The sequence below is a fragment of the Haliaeetus albicilla genome, chromosome 10 (genome assembly GCF_947461875.1).
Source record: "Haliaeetus albicilla chromosome 10, bHalAlb1.1, whole genome shotgun sequence".
Lineage (NCBI taxonomy): Eukaryota > Metazoa > Chordata > Aves > Accipitriformes > Accipitridae > Haliaeetus > Haliaeetus albicilla.
Window position 1 is genome coordinate 16,961,274 of NC_091492.1, and position 18,875 is coordinate 16,980,148.

General features: G+C 38.0%; 1 long non-coding RNA gene across 1 annotated transcript in view; it reads right to left on the reverse strand.

Moving 5' to 3' along the window:
- LOC138687264 (uncharacterized) overlaps nucleotides 1–18,875 on the reverse strand; it is a 121,193-nt gene that overhangs the window by 15,372 nt on the left and 86,946 nt on the right. The gene's annotated exons all lie outside the window — the stretch shown is intronic.

Sequence of the window (18,875 nt, forward strand, 5' to 3'; positions counted from 1 at the left end):
CCCAATGTTTACTTGCTTGTAACACAAGAAGCAGGATTTCAACATTCACCAGAACAACCATAAATAATATGGCCGTCTTTAATTTGGCCTCCAATATCTGACCAACCTTGATTTATCCACAGACAAAACCAAGCATCTCTAATTTGCTAACCAATCATTGCAATTCTTTTCTTACCAACCAATAATTCTGCCATCTCTAATTTACCAATAAATAATTCTGCACTCTCAAATTTACTAACCGATAATGTGACCAATTTGCTGACCAATGATTGTGTCAACTGGTAATAGTGCCCCTAGCAAACAGTAATTTGCCAAGCAATATTTGGACCTTTTCCCCCCCAGCAATAAAGAACTTTAGTGGTCTTTGATTCAGTATCTACTACATTGCTCTGAAATTGCTTAATGTGGATAGTGAGTTTTTTTACAAAGTATTTGCTTTCTCTGGGAATATTTGTTTACATTGACTGCTTAGAAATTGCACAGGTCTCTCTTAAATGTCCATGAACTAGAATATTGTTTTCCCTTTTAGCAATATTAGCATTTGAGGGAAGCCTATTTTTTCTGTTAGCAGTATTCCTCTGCATATTGCTAACTCCTCTGTTAGTACTGTTGTCATCCTGCTGGGATTTGGCGACAATTCCACAGTGCTTGGACGGTGTGCATTGGTAAAGCAGTAACACCGCTAGCCAGCTCTGTCACCCTGCTGTCCTTACCACCCAAGTTGATCCTGTCTGGGCAGAGATTTGAGCAGAAAGAGTTCATATATAAAGCCATGTGATGGATTAGTTTTTTCTAATTTCTATGTCCCTTGGCTTGAGTGAAAAACACGGTCTTGAATTATTGGTTTCTTTAAACAATAATAATAGCATTTTGAAGTCATGTAGTAACTTCTGCAATCAATTTTACCTGCAAGAAATGTTACCAGTTTTATGTATTTTTATTAATTCATATTAAAGCCGTTAGCTAACACAACATCAGCTCAGTGAGCAACCACTCTAACGCCCATTTTACAGGGAAAGCCTACAGAGAATAAGGGCATAGCAGGAATGACCATCAGTATTGAAATTAGTAAAGAATTTCCAAGCTCTTAGCTGCTGGATCAGACAGCTACAGAAAATAAAAGGTCTACAGGCTGTGGGCAAAATCACCGCAAAATTATATAACAGAATATTTACAAAGAGAGAGAGACTGTGAGTTCAGGAACAGCTCGACGCAAAATACAATAACTGCACCAGCTCACCCTATATTGTTCCTTGTAACCAACCTCCTAATACAGTTTAGTGATTAATTTATTGCATATTCCAGGAAATTAGTCAAAGCAACATTAATTCCAAAACAGAACAAAATTTTGAGATTTCTAACTTTTACAAGAAAAAAAAAAGACACTTGCATTTTAAATTTATATAAAAATATGAATTGATTCTGTTAAAATTTCATCCTGGTAGTAGTAGACTGGAAGCACTGGAAGTTTTAGAATAAACTGCATTGCAGACCCCCTTCTTTATCTTTTTTCTTTCCCATCTTGTGGGATAAGCCCAGCCTAAGCAGCACTGTTGCTTCTCAGTTTTTTTCTTCCTGAAGTCTCCTGGGATTCTTGAAAGAAGAGGCAGAAATGCCATTCTGGGTGGCTGTTCCTTTAGAAGAGGTTGTGAATAGGGAAAGTTAGCCAAGAAGGAAAAGGAGTTGGCCAAGAAGGCCGGAATTCCCAGAAGGCCAGAGGTTTGGTATGTTTAATGTTCTCTTGGTGCTGGAGGAACAAGCATAATACAACTGAAGCTGTACTAAAACTTATTTCCTGAACCCAGTTATATGACAAAAGGATAAATAACAACTCTGATGCTTCAGTAGTATTTCTGGTAAAGATTTCAAATAGCCATAACATTGGGGTTTTTCCACAAAAATATTTGCTTTACAAGCTTGGGCTTGTTAAGTTTTCAGTGGCAAACATTTCATTAGCCAGTACTGGGAAGATTAACTCAAATACAAAAGCAGCACTGTTTATCTGGCTAGCATGAAAAGTAGGTGTGCTCAGATGAAGGCACCAAGAATGAGCGTGCATGCATCTCTTCCTCATGTGAAGTGGAAGAGGGTGGGAAAATGTCATAAGTAGGAGATGGAGATTGCTGAGGCCTAACGTGAATGAAAGATAATGGTGTAGGACAAGACACAATCAATGTGAAAGCAGAAGTTTACAGAACTAGCAGAGGGACAAGATGGTCAGTCAAGAGTGCAAATGTCAGAAAATAGGAATGTGTCTACACCTTGAAAGATGTAAGTTTCTAGATGCGTGTAGCTGCCCATGTTTCTCTCTTCAAAAGCGGCCATGAGTCAAGAAAAATTTACCCATTCAGGAATTCCTAGGTTTGTTTTACAGCATGCATATAAGTACATCCAGAAGGTTACAGAGGATAGATAGCACGAAGAGAAGTGTCAAAGAAAAAAACACATTAAAACCACATTAAGCATATGCTTATAGTATTAGTATAATGTTTTACACTGGAGGGAGCATGAGGATTGATGCATGTAGGAAGATGGTTTTGCCTTGTCTGGTTAAATTTTCTACATTAGAGTACTATTGATTTTCCCAAGTATATAGGATACTGTATATACCCCATTCTGCTACCCTTACACAGGTTAATTCTTTTATCCATTTCAAACCCGGTCAATCAATAACAGTGATCAGGTAGGTTGTGAAATTGCCTGGAAAACACATCCACAAAGTAAACCCAATACAATGGCCTGTCTATGTGACTTAAAGCTTAGCACAGCATTGAAAATCACTAATGAAACACTGTGCAGTTTGTTCATGCTACGAACAGTCAAGAATCATGCATAATGTAATAGTGCATCTGCTAACAGCAGCTCACACAAGCTAATTTAATCTTGTTTTAAACTAGACACAAGGAATTAATCGTTAAAGCTGCTCCCGTGATTCTCTTTGGCCCTTAAAATATTGAGGGTCTTTCCACCTCCCCATTTACAATACTGTAAAGGGATGGATTTCAGTTATCATCATGTATTTACACTTCATCTACATTAGCTGGAAAATGATGCAACTCCATAATTTATCAGTCTTAAAAAGCACATTGCTGGACCAGTCCAGAAGCTGTGTTTTGTGTTCTCACATCTGAAACTGGTATTAAGTCTCAGGCTCTGCTGTGGAAGTTAGAGTCCCTAAATAATATTTGAAAAGAAATAAATAACTTTTTTTTTTCTTGAGTTCAGTTTGGCTGTATTAATCACACGAGACTGTCTCACAGCTATTTCTAGTGTAGAAGTTACCTTTATTATTATTAATTATTATTATCTTCATTACTTGTATTGCTACAGTGCTATTGTGTTTGGTACTGTGCAAACACCAAAAAAGACAGTCTTCACACTAAATAATTTATCACCCAAGTATAAAGAAGATACAGACAGATTGGAGAGTACAAAAGGAAAAAAATGAAAACAATATTGATGAGAAAGACAAGAAATAAAATACTTATATATAGTAAACTTGACTTTGGCAAGATTCCAATTTGGGAGCTTGAATTTTTGGACCTACAGCCAAAGAGAAATTTAAGTGGGGCTTTGAAAGACAAGAATGAATTACCATTGCAAATGTTCATGGCAAGCTCCTTGTATGCATAAGGAAGACTGACAGAAGAAAAATGCTCATAGGAAAAAGTAACAAGTGGGAGGTGGAGACTGGTCACTCATCACTCATCAAGATTGGTGAGGCATAAGATGTCTTGATATTGAAAGTAGGATGATAGATAATGGGAAAGAGTGAACATGAAAACAAGTATTTTACTACAAGTGTGATGGTGCTAATGGAAGAAAAACAAGGGAGGAAGGAAAGAAATAGCCTAGGTAAATGGGCTTTGTGAAAGGTTTCTTACCATGTGGAAGTGAAGCAATGCTATATTTCAAGGAAATTTTAGTATGCAATAAGCAACAGAGGATGATGAGAATCTGGAAAAGAGTTTATGCTGCAGATGGGACAGGACAGGCCTAGACATCAAATATTGGGCTAAGGCATGGTGACAGTAAGTGACAGGACCATGATGTTGGACACCACAGTCAACAACAGATATGCTGAAAAGAAGTTTGGTTGCTGTAAACAGCTGTCAGCAAAAGTTTAGAGCTCTATTTTAACTGTGATACATTGAACACCCATGGAGAAACATTAGATGGTGACAGGCCAGTATTAAACTTCTAAGAAGGGAAAGGTAAATCTGTGAGATTTCTGACTAGGGATAGTTGTCGAGTTCGTACTTGTGGACTATATATATATATCAGTGATAACATACAGAAAGAATAGCAAAGTGTAAGCAAAGGATACGCACATGAAGATGAAGAGCTAGTGCAACCTCCCTGCTTGTTGCAGCAGGTTTGGACTAGATGACCTTTGAAGGTCCCTTCCAACCCAAACCATTCTGATTCTATAAGGACAGAATCATTGGAATCAAATTATGAAGACTGAAATTGATTTAGAGGAGGACATCATCAGAAAGTAGTTCAACAAACTTAGAGGAGAGACAGAGAAGGAAAACCATGAGTAGAAGTGCTAGAAAAGAGGCCAAGAACATTTCGTCAGATAAACAAAGTTAAATTGTGTTTGTATGATGAAATGTTAACCCAGTATAGAGATACATTAGAAGGATATGGTCAGAATAATGACAAGTATAAAAAGGTCACCAGATGGGGATAAAGTTAGAGGAAATGGACTGAAATGGAGATACAAAACAACCATCATGCACTGTGAGAGAGGAGGAAGAAAATTTTTTGAGAAGGAGAAAGCAAGCAAGCAGGGAAGGCAAAGAGGTGGTTTCAATTTTTTCTTGGGAAAATAGGAACTCCAGCAGCATTTTGAGTAGTAAGTGAGTAGTAATAACATAAAGGTGACCTGTACTGTTGGCATAGGCTCCAAATAAAATGCAGAAGAACAAAAAATACATTATGAAAGCCATGTACTTTCATTTCTGGTAAAATTTGATATTGAACTGTAGGTAAGCATGCTAGCAAGCAGCAAACATGACACAACTTGCCTGTTTACTCAGGTCTAGAATGAAGGAAAACACTGTGCTTTTATGGCATCTTAGACTTGTAGGAATAGCAGAGTTAGGTCAATGCCAACCTTCCACAATTTTCAATTTCAATTTTAGATTCAAGCCAGCCTTCCAAACCCAGTTGGAACCCTCAGGTTTTATTCTGCATCCTAAGAAATACAAATATTCCCCAGATCTTCTGGAAAACTATAAATTGAAGTCCTTTGAAGCTTGTTTAAGACCACTTCAGAGGTTGGTGAAGTGTTGCAGTTGGAGCATTCACTAAGGACTGTTAATAAAATACCTCTGCTTAAGCTTTAAATATAAACAAGCCTCATGAGATTCAAACCTAAGTATCTCCCGCTCTGATTTATAGTAAATGTTTGAGGGACAAATAAGAAAAAACAGAGTGTCTGATAAGGACAATCTTTATACAGATACAAACTAATAATCAGAGAGAGAGTTCTCTAAACCCATTCAGACTACTTCTTGTTAACGTGCATTAATAATATTTCTTTAAAAAGTTTCTGAATAGTTGGACATGGCTCTGACCTTAAAAATGCAGTCCAAAGGTAGTCAAGTAGTCAGAGAGTAGTGGAAAAAGAATAACAATAATAAAATTATACAATTTATCCATGTCAACTTGATTCACAATAAGCACAGCAGATCTTTAAAAGGGACTTAAATGTCAACAGGGTGTTATGAATGAAAGAACAGAATAAACATCCATTATGTTACAGAGTATGTGAAAAACTGCATGGAAAACAGAAATCAGGTTTGATTTAAGATTATGAACCCATAAATTCACTTGTACTTCTTACATGTTAAGCCTGCCTCATACAGTACTTATTATTTCTAAAGGGAAAAAACCCCTAACATCCTGTATAACCATTAGAATTTACTGGTTCTTTCTGTTTCCAGAAAATACTTTGTTGACTCCATTCTAATTTATAATTGATTTTAAGCTCCTTTCTGTTTGTTTTAAATGCATCTTTAAATGCAGTAAATAATTTGAGCGATAAAACCTCTTTCTGTATGTACACACATGCACACATAAATGATATATAATACACACATCCAAAAAATGCTTACCATGCCTTTTCTCTCAGATATTTAATGTAATTTTAATACTAGATATTCAGTATAAACAAACACTTGAAAATAATGTCTAGCAGAACTCCTTTAAAGTTAGACTTGAGGTTTTGAATGAGGCCTGAGCTCCAAAGCTTCTTCGTGGCCATAGAAGGAAAGTTTAAGTAAACAATACACTGTTTTTATTAAAAAAAAAAAAAAAAAAAAAGAAAAAGAAAAAAGAAAAATCATCCTATGCCAAGCCCAGTCAAAATGCATTATTAGAGTGTCCAGGAAATTATAGCTTGTGTCCATTAGTCCTTTCAGGGTTAATATTGATGCAGATATTATTTCTATCCATGGTACCATTTATTTGAAATATTATGACTGGGAGTAGCTGCAGCAGTGAATCAAATCAATTGATAGAGCAGTTAGCCCCGCAGTCAAGGCTGCCTTTACACCGTGCAGCGAGCATGAAATATTATGGAGATTGTTCTTTAAAGTGATCACTTTATCATCATTTGTCTGCAGCCCAGGCTATTCCTTCCTGCCTTGCTTCCCTGTTGGGTTAGAGCTGTCATAACTCAATCAGCCGTATAATGCTGTTCACAGCACCTCCGTAGCAGGTATTGAACCTGTCAAGGGCCACTGAGGGAATTATACTTATCCATTTTGACAGCTAGCAACACCACTCTGATATTTATGTCAGTTTATATATGTATGATATGTATTTCTTAAATGTAATTAGAAGCCTGTTTGTGTGTGATATATCTGAATTGCCCAGAGCTGCCCATGATTAAGACATTGATTTCTAACCTTGTGCGTTACTGGAGAAGGGAATATGACAAGCTCCATCACTCAGGGGTTGCAGCTAACCTCTTCTGTCTATATACATCATATGAAATTGTCACTATTGTTTATCTGTCCAGCAAAGTTGACTACAAAGCAACTGTTATTTTAGTTTGCTAAATAAACTAAAAGACCGTAAAACAAACCATCATCCCTGTCCCTCCAGAGCACTTGTGTTTTGCAGCTGTGTGACTCGGACTAAGGTCACAAAAGCAGACTACACTCTGAAAGCTGAGTGAAGATTACCATCATGCCTGTTATATCACTTGTTCTCACAGGTATCTAAAGCATACTACTTGGACTTCAAAGTGATATTTTTGTAGATATCCTATGTGCCAAGGAATAGAAAATATACTGTATTTCTGTTAAAAAGGGAATAAAGACAAATATGAACAAACAAACAAAAAAGGCCCCCTCTAAACCCCAACCACCTCTTTATGCTAATTCATTTATTTTGTTATGGTTTCAGAATGAGATTATTACACAAAATAGTTACTGTATGTATAATTAGCCTCTTGACTTTCTTCCAGTTTAATATCCTACTGGTTTGAGGAGATTATATTCTCCAAACCATTCTTCCTCTCACTGCAGAGGTAATGCTGAAGTAATTTGTTGTTTTGGTGGGTTTTTTTAAAGTTCCTAAAGAATTTAGGTTAGGATTTCTGGATTCTAATTTAGACAATTCAGTTTCTCTGGCTCACAGGGCATAATCTGTATTGATCTTTACCTCTGCAAATTCACACCTTTACTCTTACAGATTTAAAAACAACAACAACAAAAAAGTGGGGGCTTTTTAACTGTACACTCAGGTTTTACCTCCATTTCCCTCAAAAATCGATCTCCTTCTAAAGATATTTGGCATCAAAAGTTTCAAATTTAGATAGATTTTAAAAAAGCATCTGCGTTAGATTATGTTTTGAAAAATCCTCTCTACAGCTCTGGTTTTACAATCCAGGATTCTAAGGAAATTTCAAAGCATTATTTGAGAGGATCAGAACTTTCCACATCTTGAGTTTCAACAATATAGGTGGACAGTTTAAGCTGTCGCCCATCATCAATAGAAATCCCCATTTGAAGATGCCTTGAAGCTTGCTGAGATCAGAGATTAGCGTAAATTGTATGATACTATTTGTTTTCTTAAACAAGTAACAGATGAATCAAAGAAAAACAAGAAGCCTGCAAACACTGCTTATAAATAGATGCTAATCTTTGAAAGTATGAGTACCTTCCAGAAAAACTCCCATTGCAACCTTAACATTACATTAACTGCATTTCATTTTGAGATTCAGGTGCTTATACGAAATAGAATCTCAGTGAAACACAGAAAAAGCATTTAAAAGGTCCAAAGGATCCATCTACATCTCTAGACATATATTTGTGACAGATCCCTAGAAAATAATCTAGAAAACATCTATTCCACCAGTCTCCCACAGAAAACCTGTTTCTTTCCTCACAGAAGCCAAAAGATACCAAAAGCTATAGTCTATCATAGAAAAAGCACAAGCATTCAAGCTAAATATCATTCAGATGTCACTGTTCCTACCTTCCCTTAATAAAATCCAAAGACCTCTGTAATCCAAAGATCTATGAGGAGAGCTATGTGGTTTAATTCATATGCTTCCAATGTAATTCTTCCAGATTGTTTAATTTATAATGAAAATGGAAACATACAATTTTGTTTTCTGGGTTACAGCATGATGTGCCTGTAGCTGAAGATTTTCATGTAGTTTGAAAAAAAAACCCAAAACCACCAACAAACAAAAACCCCCCCCAAAACCCCCCAAAAACCCAAGAGAAAATAGTAATATGCCTTACCTCTGTGAAATAAGATGGCTGTGTAAAATGCATTTTCTTTCTGCTTTATCACATAAAACCATGATAGAACAGAGCAAAATTAGGTGGGTACACCAAAGTAAGCAAACAAAATTAGTGTTATCCAGCAACAAATTAGTTCTTGAATCTAAAGTGCAAAGCATTAATTGGAATAAATCTGAAAAGCTTGCTCGTAACTTTTGTTAAGCTACATCAGCCATCCTAGGTAAGAATTCTGCCATTAGAAAATAGCTGGATCAGTCAAGGGTATAATCCCACAAGTTATATCTGGCTGCATTAGCTTGTGAGACAAATATTTACGCAGCCTATAGTGCTAAATGATACTGACCTCAGTGACCATACAGGACAGTACATACAATTACTACCAGCTGCCCCCAAAATATCTCCAGTGTATTAAGATGTAGTTTCCTACACATTTCATTACGCCAGTTCCACTTCGCAATGCATTTTTTGGATAAGTAGGTGATCTGAGATGCAGTTAGAAAGAAAACCACAAAACTCACTGATAGTAAATCGCAAATTATCTTTCTTACATTCTCATAAGGAAATTACATAAAGAAGGGACCTTTCAATTACTTTTGTTTTAAAAAGACTTTCCAAAAAGGGCTCCAACTTTTGAGCATTCAGACTAATTATCCTGGTCCTGCCATGTAAAGACAAGGAGGGATGTGCCAAACTTGAGAGTTATGGTTTACTCCTTGGATGCTGAAAAACTTCCTTCTTCCTTCCAAAATATCGCAAGATGATTATAAATGCACCCTTTATACAGCTATTTGAATTAGGATCCTTTAAGTTTTGAACACTGGAACTCTTTAACAGTGTACAGAAACAATTCATAAGGGAGAAAGAGAAAGAATTATCTAACACATATAACACAAAATTTTAACATATCTAAATCATGCCTCATAATTTTTGATGACTTTCATTTGACCAGCTATTCGATGAACACTTCCATGGAGAAAACAGGTGTATAGACATAACAAATTGTCTCAGCTGGAAATGGCCTGCACACTAGTGTTAACTAAAAGCATGACCCCTTCTTTAATAACAGTGATTGAGACTCTCATTTTACATCTCCACAAAGACAGCTCACTTCCAGCAGCAGAGTGCCCCTTTAACACCATTGGTTAAGAGCTGGTGCAGAGCACAGAGTCTCTAGCAATGAATCACCCATGTTAATTCCATGCTTTGCATAGAAGATCGGACAATTTCGTAGTGTTATGTTATTCAACTGCCATAATTTAGTGTGTTGCATATAATACTTATGATGCATTTTGTATCTTTAAAGCACTATACAAATATTATAAATGAAAATATGGTAGGAATTACTTTTTCCATTCATATGAGGAAGAGAGGCAACTGAGTCAATGCACAGCTAAGAGAATAATTCTGATTCCTTGCCCTGAATTTTGCCAAATAGTCCTAATAAAGGGTTTTCTCGGACAAACCCTATAGTCTACTTTCAGACAAAGTGAACTTTATTATGGTACCTCAACACAGATACCTAGTGACATTTGAAATACACTTGGGGATCCCATCAGCTCTCCAGTTGCTGCTACAAAACAGTATAGTCTCATAGCCTGGCCATATACAGATTTCTTGGATAACATAAGACATTTCAAGGGCTCCAGACATCTACAGTAAAGGCAACTGAATCAAACCCTCTATCCCAGTATTTTGTGTCACAGTAATAAATTCCTAAATGTGCTGAATATAGCAGTGCCAATTCCATGACAGGTTCAAGCCAGTACTAATTAGCCAAAACCTTTGAATCCTAGCTATGTGCGAGAGCAGATGTAAGAAATCTTATTTGAAATTCAGAAAAATCCAAACTGTACTTTCTGTTTACTACTCATCATCATTTATGGCTTGCAGAATTTTCATACCAAAGAACAAATACATTTTGAATGTTCTTTCTAAATGCAAAAATCTCATTCCAAATTTTTATATAAAATCCATTGCAGGAAAATCTAATTAAAAAAAAATGCTATGCACGACTGTTAAAAGTTTTTTATGCTAGAATTGCACCCAAGATTTAGTTCTGAACACAAGAATTCAGATCTGTTATTACCAAAAGTCAGTAGATTACAGATTTGAGCACTGGGAATGGTGGATACCAACGCAAATATATGCCAAGATATGCCTGAAGAGCAGCCTCTGTGCCTGGCAGATGGATGTCCAGGAACGGACAAAAAAAGCCCTTGCTGTCTCAGAAAGAGAAGCCTGGCTGCAAGGGCTGAGAGTTCTGTTTCTGACTAGTGCAGAAGGAATGGGGTGAGGGGGATATCAACAGGGGCACAGAAGCGAGCAGGACCTAGCAGGAGACATTCACAATTTCTAGGCGAGGGAAGCCAGCTTCCAAGAGGCCATCCACTCATCTTCCACTCTGACACACCTCATGCAGCAGCCTCTTGCACCAGGAGGGTGCACATTAGAAAGCAGATGTGCCTGTAGTTCAGTGACAATCATGGTTGTTTCCTGAGAGGAACTATGAGCAAAAGAATGGTGAAGCAGCTGGGTACGATCTGTGTTTGGGAAAGGTGTACGATACAGACAGGCATGGAAGAAAACACTCAAAACACTGTGATGCTCATGTTAAGCTTTGGCATTTAGTTTACTGACTCATCTATTCTATCTGAACACTGCAAGAGCCCCAAGAGAAGATTTCAAAAGGGACTTGCCTATACAGCACACAGAGATTGACGAACTTCCTTTGCAAGTGGAGAGGGGGAGGGTCCATACTGCTAGGAAACAAGAGGTGTTTCTGCACATCAACTGCAGGGTTACTCTGGCACTGCAAGCTTAACCGTTGCAGGGTTGCAAAGAATAAAACTTTTGGCAAAATAAGAAATCCTGCATTCTACTAATCCCATGCAAATTAATTTTCCAAGATGTCTGGCAACTTTTTTGGGATACAATAGTCTGTCAATAAAACATGAACACCACAGACACTCTAGTAACACAGTATCTTAGGTATCCACTGATTAATATGTAAATATAAAGAAGCACCTCTGGAAATATACTTAAGCTGTTACCAATACCACCTATACAATATTAATGATTATTTTAAGGCCATTTATAAATGTGCACTACTACTCTCCTCCACTTTTACCATAATCCATTCCTACAGCTTTTTATGAACAAGTGGCTTTCTCTAATGGCACTCTTTTTTTGCCACTGAGGATATTTTTGTTCAGCAAATAAATCAGTGAAATCCTTATATTGAGACGTTGATGACCTAGATGGGTGTTTTAAGATCTGGCCAACTCAGCCCACACTGAAAAAGGAAAAGGAACCACATGCAAAATTTTAATCCACATTCAGATTTTGAACTCCCAAAGCCTGGAGTTCCTTGTCTCACAGTTTTCTCACTAATGCACAGAGTGCAGGTTGATGACTCGGATATTTCCGATTCTGCCACAGATCTGCTGGGTGGACTTGAGCAAGGTTCTGCTTCTGGATAGAATGGTAATGATACAAATAATCCTTGTAAAACATTCACAGATCTTCCTGTGAAAAGAACAATAATACTATTGTGATCTGTTTTTAATGTAAACTAGGATATGTCATATAACAAATGATCTTTCATTACTTCCAATTTCTTTACTGAATAAAGTGACTTACCCAGTTTGTCTCCCACAACCTGGTGTAGGCATGTGAGGAAGGACAGGGGGGGAGAGAGGGGAAGAGGGAAGAGAATATGGACTGGTACTTCAGGGCAATCAAAGTCATCACTGGCTATAAAAGCTTTGGGCCATGCTTACTAGACCTACTTTCAATAAACAGTCACTGCAGTGCACCTCCACTGGCACTGTACACTAGAGTCAAAATTTAAAAATAAATTCAGCTGCGGCTCTTGAGAGCTGTCAAAACAAGACCTACTGACATCCTGATCTTTAGCATGAACATGGACTGCAGTAGCTAACCATTAATGACACTAGAAACAAATACAGTTATATCTGCTAAATTGCTGCAGCTTACCTCTGCCACCTTTTCCTTCCATGTTCTAGGGGATGGAAAGTGTACATAGTTATGTAAAATCATTCTGACATGCCTGAATTCATTCTTGCCATGCCATTTGTTTTACACAGCACAAACAATAATCAGCCAACAAAATGGAAAAAAGGGAGATATAATTCATCATGACCATCTTCAAAATCTGTTCTCGCAACCTTCCTGCTCTACCCTATAGGGATTCTTAAGTACCTCTCAAATGAAAAGTATTACATTTCACAAATTCTGATCCTGCAGTCACATGGCATTCAGAAGTGTACAGAGTAACTGTCCAAGACTGGTGACAGACTCAGGGACTCTCTCTCATGACAATACGATGTGTGGCTTTCATAGCTTAGTCAGAATTCTAACCTGCAGAAACAACTGCAGAAGTAGGTGAAACATTAGAGCTATTTCTGTTATTACTAAAAGCATCAGACTCTTGAATGCCAATCTACCATTTCAAAAAGCGTTGCTATGGGAGAGAGAGCGCAAAAGAACAAACTCAGGGTTTTTCTGGGTCTCTGGGATTCACTCCTATATTGGTCTGTCTGCCGGTCTGCTGATCTCTGAGCTACTCTGCCTCCCACTGTGTCTGATACCAGGAGTGCCAGAGTGGCTGAGAGATCAACGGAGCAGCTGAGGGAGCCAGCTGGCAGGGGAAAGGAGCAATGGATTGTGAGGGATAAAGAAGTAAAGAGGAAAAGAAAAAAAGATTTGTTGAATTAAACAGTAATGAGGAAGGGACAGAGGAACTCACTAACCCCTTTAGAAGTGCCATGTTAAGTCCTCCACAAAACCCAGGACCCTCTGGAGCATTCTAATCAGTTTAATGATGCAGATTCCCCTTCCACCCCCTGCATGAACTGAGCTGCTTTTTTGTCTCTTTATCAAAGGATGACTTTTCTAACAATGATATCATTCACAATGCCTACATTTCTAGAGTTGAGGCAGCACTGATCTGCTGAGATGATCATGGTCACAAAACACTTACTGCTCTACTACAGAGCAGTCTGACACGATCCTCAATTCAGGAAAGAGAATCTCAGATGTCTTAAGGTGAGGCAAAGTTTGCAGAGAAGACGGACATATCTTACTAGACCAACTGCTGTATTTGGGAAAAAACAGATAAGCTTTCAGGCATGTAAGAGTATCTTCACACCTGAGGTAGAAGCAACAAACCTGAAGATAAATATAGACTGGAAACAATTTTGTAATTTAACTTAATTATGTTAATCTATTAGGCAATTTTAGAGAAACAGCTTGTTAGAATCTGCAGAAGCGGATGCCAACGAGAAAGAGACCGATAAGGGAATTGGGCTCTGTTGGACAGAGAGAAGAGAGATACAATCATAGTTATGGAAGGCTGAGGAATAAGGAAAAGATGGGTTATGCAGAAAATGTTGATGTGTCAGAATATACTGATACACATTTCATATTCTAAATTCTGTATACTGAGTATACTCCCATTATGCCTGTTGAGTAGTTGATATGAGAGATGAACATTCACATGCCCATATATATTTGCATCTTGCAGTTGGCTAGCTTGAAGTCAGACAACTTTCAACATGTACATCCCTACAGACATGGGCATCCAGGCCCGATAAAAATGCAGTGGTTCTACCCTCTGTAACATCTATTGATTCACCAGCCTGAAAGTACAGCTTTGATATCTAATGGCCCTGTAAAACAGTGTGGTTCTGCAGCTGTAACAATGCAGTTGCTAGTTTACTTGGGTATATAACCCACATCCATTAGTCAGGTGAATGATCCTTGCTGCCAAAGAGCGATCATATAAATCCCTGGAGTTTTCCCTAATGTTGGCACTCGTAGCAGAGGCAAGTAACATGAGGAACAAAGGCTTCTTGTGCTGGCGCATGCATCTGTTCTTGCATTCCCTTTACATTAACAAAAGGAAAGGAAATCAACTGTCCTATCGTAGGCATCTGCTGAGGGGCAGCATGTGAGTAGCAGAAAAGTTTTAAAAAATTGGAACCACCAAAATTTCAATGACTCCATTGGTATCATTGCTAGAAATCTGATGACTGACAGTTTATATCACTGTAGGCAAGAAAAAGAAGAGCCTCAGTGAGAAATACCTTTCTAGAAAAACTGGGATAGAAGCACTGAGATAGGGAAGAGGAGGCAGAGTTTATTGAACCTTGAAAAAAACCTTGTTGAAAAAGCAAAGCGCAGGTGGGAGGGATAGCATTCACTACTGGAAAAGACAGTTGGACTAAAAAGCACACAAACTTTATTTCTGTGATTTAAAAGTAATTATTTTGTTTAAGAAAGCCTGATATGCATGGGGACAGCTATGATAAAACTGCTAGACAGCGTTGTCACCAGGGGTTTTATGCAGCTGATCAGTCAACATATTTCCAAACAATCAAAAGCAAACAGTTTCAAAATACATGCATTAGTAGTATGGATTTCTGTATAATACTTAAGGAATAAGAAGGAACAACAAATGGAAGCAGAATTTAAATGAAGCAATTGTAGATTTGGTATGAGATGTGAGGTGACAGGCATTCCTACCAATATGCACAACATGGTTGAAAAAGCATGGCAGGCTGCTTCAGGCTCCCCACTGCTGAGTACAGTAATATGGTAAACATCCTCTATATTAACATATATAACCCAAAAGGAAACACAAACCCCTAACTGCATAAAACACGTGAAGGAAACACCTATATTCATCTACACCGTTTCATAGAACACTAAAGGTAAGGAAAACATCCAGATTCCTATAAAGCCTACATAACTGGAACTGAATATGCCTTTTCTTCCTTATAAATTACAAGGAAAGCTTATCAAAATGGTCACAAAAATGTCTACATTTAATATATTATCAGGTTGTTTACAAATGCAGTAAATCTGACTTTCTTCTTGCCCGAGTTGCACTAGTGTTCATGTCCATTGCTCTTGCATCTCAATATGTGTTTAATATTCTGGCAGAATACAATCTCAGTTGTCTCAGGATAGAAGTTAGTGGAAATCCACATGGAGAACATGAAAGCTTAAGGATTTGGACTTGATGTGAACAGAAAGATGAAGACGAGTTGTTCCCTTTGACCACAGGTTTGCAACTTTTTATATAGAACCAAAAAGGTATTTCACAGACCGTTGCCTTAGGCAGCACTTTTTCTGGATTTTCAATGCTTCCTTTCCAGAGGCTCATCAGTGATCTATGGGCCACAGTTTGACCTGTTTCATTGACCTAGTTCATCCTTGTGCTTCAAGACCATTCCTGTATATGTTGTTGGTAGGATGCCACAAAGGGGATAAGACAAAAGCAAATCTTGCCCCATATCCAGGCAAGGAAGTACAGTATCCACTGAATGGACAAAGGATGACAAGTCTTAAATGGCTAAAACAAATGTAGTTGAACTGCCCTCTAAGCTTATTGGTTTGCATAATTCAGGAAGTTGTGGCCCCAGGTTAAGGCCAGCAAAGGATAGTTGGAGAATGGTGCCCTTCCTTGAACAGTATTCCAGGCAACAGGACTATAAGCACCATTGCCATGGTATTGCCACATTAAAAAAATCCTCATGAAATACTTTCCATTGGCTGAAGTTATCTAGCCTGGGTGTCTTTTGATCTTTACATGAGAATTATAGACACCAACATACAAATCTCATTGCTCTTCCAACACCTTTTTGGAGGCCTTTATGACACAGAGCCCTGGAACCTTTACTTCAAGGATTCACAAGCTATTTGAAAGGATATTGCTACACATGACATCTGGATTCTTATCTGCCTTTTTATCACTCAGCTAATTTACCTAATACTACAGTGAAAGAATTTCTTTGTTGAAGAAAATACCACATGAATATCATCCAGCTTTCTCCACCAGATAAGACAGTCATTGAGAGAGAAATTTTCTTCTTTGTCTGCCACCAGAATACCTTTAAATAAACATCTGTGCCTCAGCTTCCCTATCTGTGAAGGGTTAAGGCATATTTGTTTCTCAGATTTTCCATCTGACAGCAGGAAATATGTAGCAGATTCAGCTCAGTTTCATTTTACATTTTTGGGTGCATTTGATCTCAAAGCTCAAAAATATGCAAAGCCACATGACATTTAATTTGGAATATGGTGTATAAAAGAAAGACTGCACAATGCTCAATAGCAAAGTAATGCCAAGCAATTGTTTCTAATGAAGAAATAGTAATGGTACACTACAGTTTTGTTCGCTCTGCAAACAACAAAGAATGGCCATCAGCTTGCAAAACGGTGCTACAAGAAAAGTCAGTCTAATTTGCTAGGTCAGAAGAAGTGGGTGATTTTGAAACTCCTGCCTCCCTTGGTACCTAAGGAAAGAGATTAGAATGGGAAAAAACTGCAAAACAATGGCTGAAATATATGAGACCTCAGAGCAGCACAAACTTCATTAATGAAAAAATCTGGATCTTCACTATTCTCTTCTGGGAGAATTAATCAGATGTTGCAGTTTCAGATTTATAGATTGCTGTGAAAATGGGTAATCTGAGGGGAAAGCCTCATAAAAACTTAACAGCAACACAGAGATAATCTGTGGGCTCACAGTGGCCATGTCAGGGCTAATTGAAATGTTTAAGAGCAGCACAGCTTCCAGGCTCCCTGTGATACATGCTGAAGACACGAATATAGACCATCTCTTTGTCTTGACTGGACATATTTTATCACTCTGTATCATGAGACTGTCACCCCAGACTTCTAATTGCTCAAACCTTTAGACACAGGGCACCTAATAATTGCAGTACCATGGCCAGCCTAATAATAAAGATAATTTACAGTTCAAAAGCAAAGGGTAATTTGTAATATGAATGGCTTTTTGTGTCCCTAAGCTCATTTCAGGACTTGAGGATCCATGCAGCAATAGCTACAGCCTTTCGCCTGAGTGTGTGACTTACTGCGCTGGCTTATTTAGCTATTTTGTTCCAGATAAACACAGAAGCCAGTGGATTTAGGGGAAATCAATGGGGTGTTTGGCACCAAGCAGATTCAAAATTGTATCTTTATGAATTCCTTTTGTACAAGGATATTTCCTGCACAAATACAAAAGATTTTACCTTTGTATGCTACTCGTACCTGTAAGTGTTACTGAAGTGTACAAGACCAAATGGAAGTCCAAAACTCATTCATAATTAGAACAGTATCAAAGTCATAGTGATTGTTGCATGATATCTATATAGAAAACCAGGAGTTAGTGAAAGCAAAACCAGTAACTTCTTGGAAGGAAAGGATCAAGGATTCTTGTCTTTATCAACACCAGGAAGAAACCGAAATGCCTGAGGAAACAATTTCTCTTGGTAGCTGCACACTCCAAACAACCTCTCCCGCATGCAGGTCCTTTCTAAGCAGTCTCCCCATGCTGCTCTGCCCCCTCCAACAGGCTGCGCGGCAGATCTACCAAGACCCACCAGTCAGTGTCCTGCTACTTCCTGTGGAAGAATTTTCTCTTCCGCAGCACCAGACTCCTATTATACAAGCACATTTTTTCTTTACTTTTTTATAGTTCTCTCAGTTTTAGACTCAGAGCCCATGCCACAGCCTTAGACCACTCCTGACTTTGCCTTGCCACCCACATTGCAAGCATTAAAAGAACAAAGCCTCTGTTACTGTAAAGCTTTAAGCCATGACAGTTTTGAAGAAAGTCACAGTGCACTCTGTGTAGGAGAAGGATCTGTCTACTCCTCAGTGAGAGCTTGTTTTTGGAAGAGACAAAGAGCAATTAGGATGCACATGTTTTCCTCACCGTGGCACAGCTCCGGACCTGAAAACCAAAGGCACAGGATGTCTGTCTCACCAACCATTTTAGCCTCTCGTAACTTTTTTGCCATTTGCTTGGCATGTCTGATTGCTCTGAATGTATCAAATACACCCATTCATCTTGCAACAGTAAATGGGTCTTAAAAATCTTGTTGACAATCTTACCACCAAGCCCATGTGCAATTTAAACTATTAAAAAAAGAAAAAAGAAAAAAAAAGGAGAACACAAGAAAGAAATAAAATGCTAACAGGGACCTTCCAAATGTGGTCACACTGACAGGACGGCACTGGAATCTGGGTTTGTTTTAAGCGTACATTGTTTAAAAGCAGCAGGGGACCAAA